This window comes from Pogoniulus pusillus, chromosome 9 (assembly GCF_015220805.1).
Source record: "Pogoniulus pusillus isolate bPogPus1 chromosome 9, bPogPus1.pri, whole genome shotgun sequence".
NCBI classification, from domain to species: domain Eukaryota; kingdom Metazoa; phylum Chordata; class Aves; order Piciformes; family Lybiidae; genus Pogoniulus; species Pogoniulus pusillus.
In genome coordinates, this window is record NC_087272.1 from 28,290,437 (window position 1) to 28,298,276 (window position 7,840).

Below are 7,840 nucleotides of genomic sequence, written 5' to 3' on the forward strand. Positions count from 1 at the left end.
TGATGAAATCTAAATAAAACTGTGGGGGGCTGTAGAGTTTTGGGAATTACCTGACCCCCCACATGGTTAGGAATTCACCCACTAGACTCAGTCAGCTGGAAGTTAAGGAACGAGGCTTTATATTTACAGCTTAGCACAATTTATAAGCATATATATACGCAGATATTTACAAACTAAAAAGTAATACAGAAATACAAAATCCCTCCTGAAACAGACTGCTCAGAAGGCTCCCAAACCAACCCCTCCCTCTCCTTTTCTAAACTAGGAGATTTGCAATGCATTATTCACTAAAGTTCTTAAGTGTACTAGGAGGCCATCTAAGTAGCCTATCTTAACACTTGTCTGTGCATATACCAGCTTGTCTTTTGATTGCTTCATATTTTCAGAAGCTTTCTCTTCCTTGCTGAAAAATCCCAAAGAAGCATATCCAAGATTCAGAAAAGTAACTGTTTCATTAGCTAATGCCATGGAGTCATGGCAGTTGGATTTTATGCAGAGAGGGGAAAAAGGAAAAGAGTATTTAAAATTCTCCAGACTTTCAATTCCCTTATAAACTCCAATCAGCATTTTATCTCAGTATTAACTTAGAATAGAATCAACCAGGTTGGAAGAGACCTCCAAGATCATCCAGTCCAAGCTAGCACCCAGCCCTAGCCAGTCAACTACACCATGGCACTAAGTGCCTCAGCCAGGCTTTTCTTGAACACCTCCAGGGATGGTGATTCCACCACCTCCCTGGGCAGCCCATTCCAATGGCAATCACTCTCTCTGGGAAGAACTTCCTCCTTACATCCAGCCTATACCTACCCTAGCACAACTTGAAACTGTGTCCCCTTGTTCTGTTGCTGGTTGCTTGAGAGAAGAGACCAACGCCCACCTGGCTACAGCCTCTCTTCAGGTAATTGTAGACAGCAATGAGATCACCCCCGAGATGACTCTTTTCCAGGCTAAACAACCCCAGCTCCCTCGTGTACAGGACTTAAGCAAGCTGCAACCCAACCCACAGAGAGAAAAAAAATGAGAACTGAGAAGTGTGTGAGGAGTGCCTTATCTATATGACTACTTGTGTCTCTCAGCAGAAGAATGAGTGATATAGCCATCACTGTTATTTTCTTCTCAGAGCCAAGGATTTAATTTCCCTCATTAAAATATTCCAATTAGCCTCAAACCAGGCCAGGGCCTTTCCCAGAAAAGGCTCCAATTTAAAGTATTACTGTAAAATCTGTACAAACCACACACATTTTTCAAGTTATCAAGGTGCATTTTTTAATCATATTTCTGAGATTAGAAACAAGTTCAACATTGTGTGTGTTTCTTTTTACACTCCCCAACCAGAGGCACTGGTGGAAGAGTAATTTGAGATTAAAATCTTTTCTCTGAAGTCACTGAAAGTTCCAGCATTGATATAAGGAGCCACAGGTTTCTCTGCTATATTCACACCCAAACATAAAATGTGTGTCAACTTATTTGAATGCCACTCTATCTCTTCATTGAAGAAAAGTAGCAGTTTTCCAGTTTGCCTCCATACTATTGGCAGCATTTTGAAAAGATCTGCTATTTATCACTCTGTTGCTTGCTCCCTTACTTGCACACTTGTTTAGCAAGCTTTATGGCAGGGAAGGTTTTCAGCCAGATCAGCTCTCTGAAATGGTTTCCAGTTTTGGCACATGATCCCAGTATCAGCACAAGGAGGTCAGGAGTTCATCAGCTTTATCTTTCGACTATACTAAACTGTTCCATGAATCTTAGGCAGAGCTGATACGATAAATGATAAAACCCAGCACTGACTAAAGCAGATCCTGCTCTCACTCCTGTGGTTTTTTGATTCTATGACAGTGTCTCAAGCTCTGACATGAATTTGTGCAGCTGCTTGGTGAAGTAGCGTGGTGAACTGACATGAAAGGAAAACAATCAGAAGGAATAAAAGAACAGGATTATTCTTTAATTTCATAATCCGATTGGTCAGGCTTGTGAGACACACTAAACTCATTTGAATTTTCTGTTTTAAATCAACTCCTACTTCCATTAAATGAGAATAAAATAAAGGTTAAATTTGCAGAGTTATTTTCCTTATAAGAATCACTGAGAAAGTTTTTTAAACAATATAAGAAGAAACCCAAAGATGTCTGGGACAGACCACTGTAAATTTGTGGGTTTGTATTTTTCCCTAAAAGAAATAAAATCCTTTTAAAGACGATCCTATTACAAGAACAAAAAAAAAACCACCTTTGGTCTCCATAGAAAATAAAAGCATCTGGTATGTAGTAAGAATTACAGCCTTACAGGTTTCTTGTTTTTAAATCTAGGTCCATATTCAGTCAGGACTTGTTATAGCTGAAGTGCTTTTATATGTAACTAAGAAGGTGTGGATTCTATGGTTTTGTGGTCAGGTTTAAAACCCATGCACGACCCTTTGAAGAAACAGGATACAGTCATAGGAAATACCATTCCTCTTATTTGACTGCAGATAGAAAATGCATGTATTTTACACAGGATTGGGGTTTGTTAATACAGTACCTCCAGTTACTTCTTCACATATTACCTTTATATTGTCCCAAAGCAGAACAAAATAAAGTGCCTAGGGAGCTGAAGAGAATGGCTAAGTTCTGTTGAGTATTTTTCACATGTACAGAAGTACACTTATTAAAAGGGGAGGAGGTCGTCTTTCTGAAACTCTGGATTAACCATTGGAAGGGAGCAAAAATCCAGAAGGAAACATGGTGGGTTTCTGAAAACTGTAAAATATTAATTTTAAATGTGAATTAGTAGTATTGTTACTGAGAAACAAACAAAAAAATTATAAAGGAGACACTTTAGATACTAGAGTCACAAGGTTTGTGCTCCTTATGAATACAACTGCTCCCAGGAAAGCAGAAAAGGACATTTGTCTCTGTATAACAATTTACAGCAAACGAAAGAGGGGTTGATTTATATTCAGCCCTTTCTCCCTTTTTCTTTGCTGAAGGCAAAACATCCCCTAACAACCACTTAAAATACATACCAGCCACTCATATTGTTGAAGTACTTGACCTTAAGTTGATAACCTGAAAGCCATCTTCTGTCTTGTTTGCTGGAAATGCAGCTGGATTCGTTGTCTGAGTGCTCACAAAGCAGGGACATGGCTGTTAAATCAATGCATGACTTCGAGTCAAATACCTCTTGAAAGAAGTAAACTGACACTTCCATCACCTGTGTTTTTCCTTTGCTTATTTGCTCTTATTAAAATAGCTCTTTTTCATAACAAGGCTTACATGGCTCTGAGGGACTTTCTCCACACTATGTTCATTATCAGCAGCCATGATTGCTGTCAACAGTAACACTAAGAATGAAGGTCAGCAAATAAATTTTTTAACACTGTGAACAGAAATTCTCATCACAAACAGAATTTATTGACCATGACATCAACATTACAAGTTGTGACGCTATATTAAACTACCACATCAAATAAAGAGATGAAATTGTTCATTTGCTAAATGAAAGGGTCACTACAAAGATAGGTATTAATTATGTAGTGAGAAGCTCAGCTCTTAGTTCACTCAACTGCACATATAATTTCAATCTATGCACATTCTTCCAAATAATTAACTGTTCTAAAATTATCACCATTTGAGAAACACCATTCCTTCTATTTCAACACTTGGAAATACAGGGCATTAAGAAATTATTGGGGTTTAGAAATAATTACATTGTTAGCACCAATCAGCTAAAATTAATTCCCAGTGCACCCCATTCCAAATACATACCATATACTTGCCTTGATCTCTTTAGACTATGATTACCAAAATATAAACTTGCTTGAAGACATTTGCCAAAGTGGCATCATCTGTTAGATACAATATTCTCTATTTTCTTGTTATTGCTTTTCACATATTCACTAAGAAACTAAAATCTTGTCACACACTGGGTTGAATCTGCTCATCATGTTCAATGACATGAGGCCATCATGCCAGCATTAAAAGGAAAGTGTTCACTGGAGTAAGGTATCACAGGGCTTGAAGTTCAGATTATAACATCAGAGGCTTCCTGTTATGGGTGCTGTTTCTGGTTTGGGGGTGTTGATCTTTTCTGATGGGTGTGCTGTGGGTCAGGGGATAGGGGTGGTGTCATTTCTTGCTGCTGCTTCTTCTGCCTTTTGCTGGGCTTTTCTGCAAATAGGCTCAGGTAATTGTGTGTTGTACTATTTCCAGTAAAACTATCTCAAGCCAAAGGGTTTTTTTGGTGTGTGTGTTAATTTCTCTCCTACCTGGGTGAGGGGAGAGGGGGCTTTTGAGTGCAGGCTGTGCTAACCCAGGATGCATCTGTATCTCAGACAAATAAGAATGAAGTTAAACATTACATAGCATATCTTCATGTAAATATGGTGTGCTTGTCTCTCAGACTGGTGTTTGGTTTGTTTGTTTTGTTCCAGTAAACATAGCATCACAGAATCAACCAGGTTGGAAGAGACCTCCAACATCATCCAGTCCAACCTAGCACCCAGCCCTAGCCAGTCAACTACACCATGGCACTAAGTGCCTCAGCCAGCCTTTTCTTGAACACCTCCAGAGATGGTGACTCCACCACCTCCCTGGGCAGCCCATTCCAATGCCAGTCACTCTCTCTGGCAACAACTTCCTCCTAACATCCAGCCTAGACTTCCCCTGCCACAACTTGAGACTGTGTCCCCATGTTATGTTGCTGCTTGCCTGACAGAAAAGACCAACCCCCACCTAGCTACAACCTCCCTTCAGGTAGTTGTAGACAGCAATGAGGTCTGTCCTGAGCCTCTGCTTCTCCAGGCTAAACAACCCCAGTTCCCTCAGCCTCTCCTCATAGGGTTTGTGTTCCAGGCCTTTCACCAGCATTTCAAGGCACCCAAACTGCTTGCCCAAGGACGTTAGCACTAGAGACACTGAGTTTGAAAATATTTTTGCATTTAAAAAGTAACTGAGCAAAACATTTTTAACAAAGCAAATGCAAACAACTATCTGAGGAAGCTAGAAACCCACATACACTCTTGAGAGTATTTAGCTGTGTTAGGTTTTCTTTTTAGTACTTAAACGAGTCTGTTTGATACTTCATGTTTTGTCTATTTAATTCAAAGTTGTTTACACACACCCTAAGCTCTTCAAGTCCAGTCCTTTGTATGCTTAACAGAGAACTATTGTGCAATCTTGGCTTTACTTCTTGTAGATCTTAAACCATAAAAAAGACTGGAGCAATTGTTTTTTCTAACACATTAGCTCCAGTTTAAGTTAATCCAATAACTGTTTCAATGCGTTTCACCACTTCCCCCAAAACAATATGTTTGTGCTGCAACCAGAGTTATGAAAATTAGATGTGCTGAAGTGATGTCAACACAACAAACTTACACTCTTTGGGTGAGATGAACTTAAAATCTGTGTTTCCATAGGAAAAGCTACCTGCTGAAAAATTTTAAAACCACATCATGTGTGGAATTGTCCTCCATGGTCTACAACACATTACAAAGTAGAATTGTGCTTATAAGCTGTTTTCTCTTTGCCTAGAAGAGTGAGCTTTGCTCACTTTGGCTCTCCTTCTAGAAAGGCTTATTCCAAAGCACATTTAGATAACGGACAAGGAAAAAAAGCTGCACAATGATTTAAAACAAAGAGAGGAGTATCATCCCTGCAGAGTTATCAACAGTTGGCTGATTTTGAAACACATTCTGCAACACTTCAATGTGGAATCATCTATTGAGTCACACAAGTTAGAGAAGATCAATAAGTGCTGTTTCTCTACCTGAACATCTAAGAGAAATTACAGTTGTGTCTAGTTTATTTATTGCCTAATTTTCACTATTTCAGTTTCTTTACTGAGCACACACACTCATTGTTAGCTGGATATGAATCTAGCTGAACACTTACACATATGTTTTAAGTACAGGAATGTTAACACCATGATATCCATGAAGTATAACCAGAGATTTAAGCTAAACAAAAAACATTTTGCTATGTTGCATTCATGAAACTTTGGTAAAATGAATAATCAATGAACCAGGAACTTGACATTTTGGAGAGTTTCAGGAGGGAATTTAGAGTCAGAGACAGTTACAAATATTAGAATCGGCAGTTTGCAATTGAATCATTCAATGTTAACAAACACTTTTGGAGGAGCTGCTATAATTGCTGCTCAGTGTTTGAAGGCCTAGCTTTTTTGTTGAAAAGTGCAGTAAAATTAGAGCTAATGATTTTTAAACATTGTGTCATATTTCACTACAATGTTTTAAAACTAATTTGTTATAACAAAGCACATTTTTCCTGTCTCTTTCCATGAGATGCCAATATTAATGCTGGCACTTTTCTTTAGTGCACATAGGAAGTTTACAAAGAGATTAAAAATCTACAAATAAAGACATAAATAACAATTTATAAATGTATACATAAACACACACTCACTTATGGCAGGTTAGTGAGAAACTGTGCTGGTTTCATAGAATCATAGAATCAACCAGGTTGGAAGAGACCTCCAAGATCATCCAGTCCAACCTAGCACCCAGCCCTAGCCAGTCAACTAGACCATGGCACTAAGTGCCTCAGCCAGTCTTTTCTTGAACACCTCCAGGGATGGTGACTCCACCACCTCCCTGGGCAGCCCATTCCAATGGGAAATCACTCTCTCTGTGAAGAACTTCTTCCTAACATCCAGCCTATACCTACCCTGGCACAACTTGAGACTGTGTCCCCTTGTTCTATTGCTGGTTGCCTGGGAGAAGAGGCCACCCCCCACCTGGCTACAATGCCCCTTCAGGTAGTTGTAGACAGTAATAAGATCACCCCTGAGCCTCCTCTTCTCCAGGCTAAACAGGCCCAGCTCCCTCAGCCTCTCCTCATAGGATTTGTGCTCCAGGCCCCTCACCAGCTTCGTTGCCCTTCTCTGTACATGTTCCAGCACCTCAACATCTTTCTTGAATTGAGGGGCCCAGAACTGGACACAGTACTCAAGGTGTGGCCTGACCAGTGCTGAGTACAGGGGCAGAATAACCTCCCTTGTCCTACTGGCCACACTGTTCCTGATGCAGGCCAGGATGCCATTGGCTCTCTTGGCCACCTGGGCACATTGCTGTCTCAGCTTCAGCTTACTATCTACCAGCACCCCCAGGTCCCTTTCCTCCTGACTGCTCTCCAGCCACTCAGTCCCCAGCCTATAGCGCTGCTTGGGGTTGTTGTGGCCAAAGTGCAGAACCCTGCACTTGGCCTTATTAAATCTCATCCCATTGGCCTCTGCCCACCCATCCAGCCTGTCCAGGTCCCTTCATTCAGAGCATTTACAGCAGTAACATCAGAACCACTGCTGACTACACAAACTTACAAAATCTAATCTTTTCAGAGAGCAGAGCTTACAGAGAGCTTCCACAATATACAGAACACTTTCTCTAAATTAAATACTAATTAAGGTAAACTTTCAAAGATAAATAGCAATATCACAAGCAGAAAGCAAACAAGCATAGATTAGTATGCTGAGGCGAAGTTCTGCTGTGGATTAGAATTCTGACCTTATAATGTTAGCTCTAATTGACATTTAATTTCTTCATTAATAATGTAGCTAAATCACTGCTTCCTCATTAAATGACATATCATGCTAACATAAACATACAAAAAGTTTTGAAAAACCTCAACAGCCTCTAAAAGCACAGAAATTATATATGGTAAAAAATACAATTATATGTGCTATGTACAAGGGTTAGAACTTTTTAAACATATACAAGTTTTTAGTTTTCTTTAACAGTGATAGGATTAGCCCAAAGGTATTAAAATGCAAGTGACATTATGAGTTAATTGCTCACTAGACAGGAAATGCAAGATTTAGGGTTGAAATCATAATTTTAACTCTCCCCATT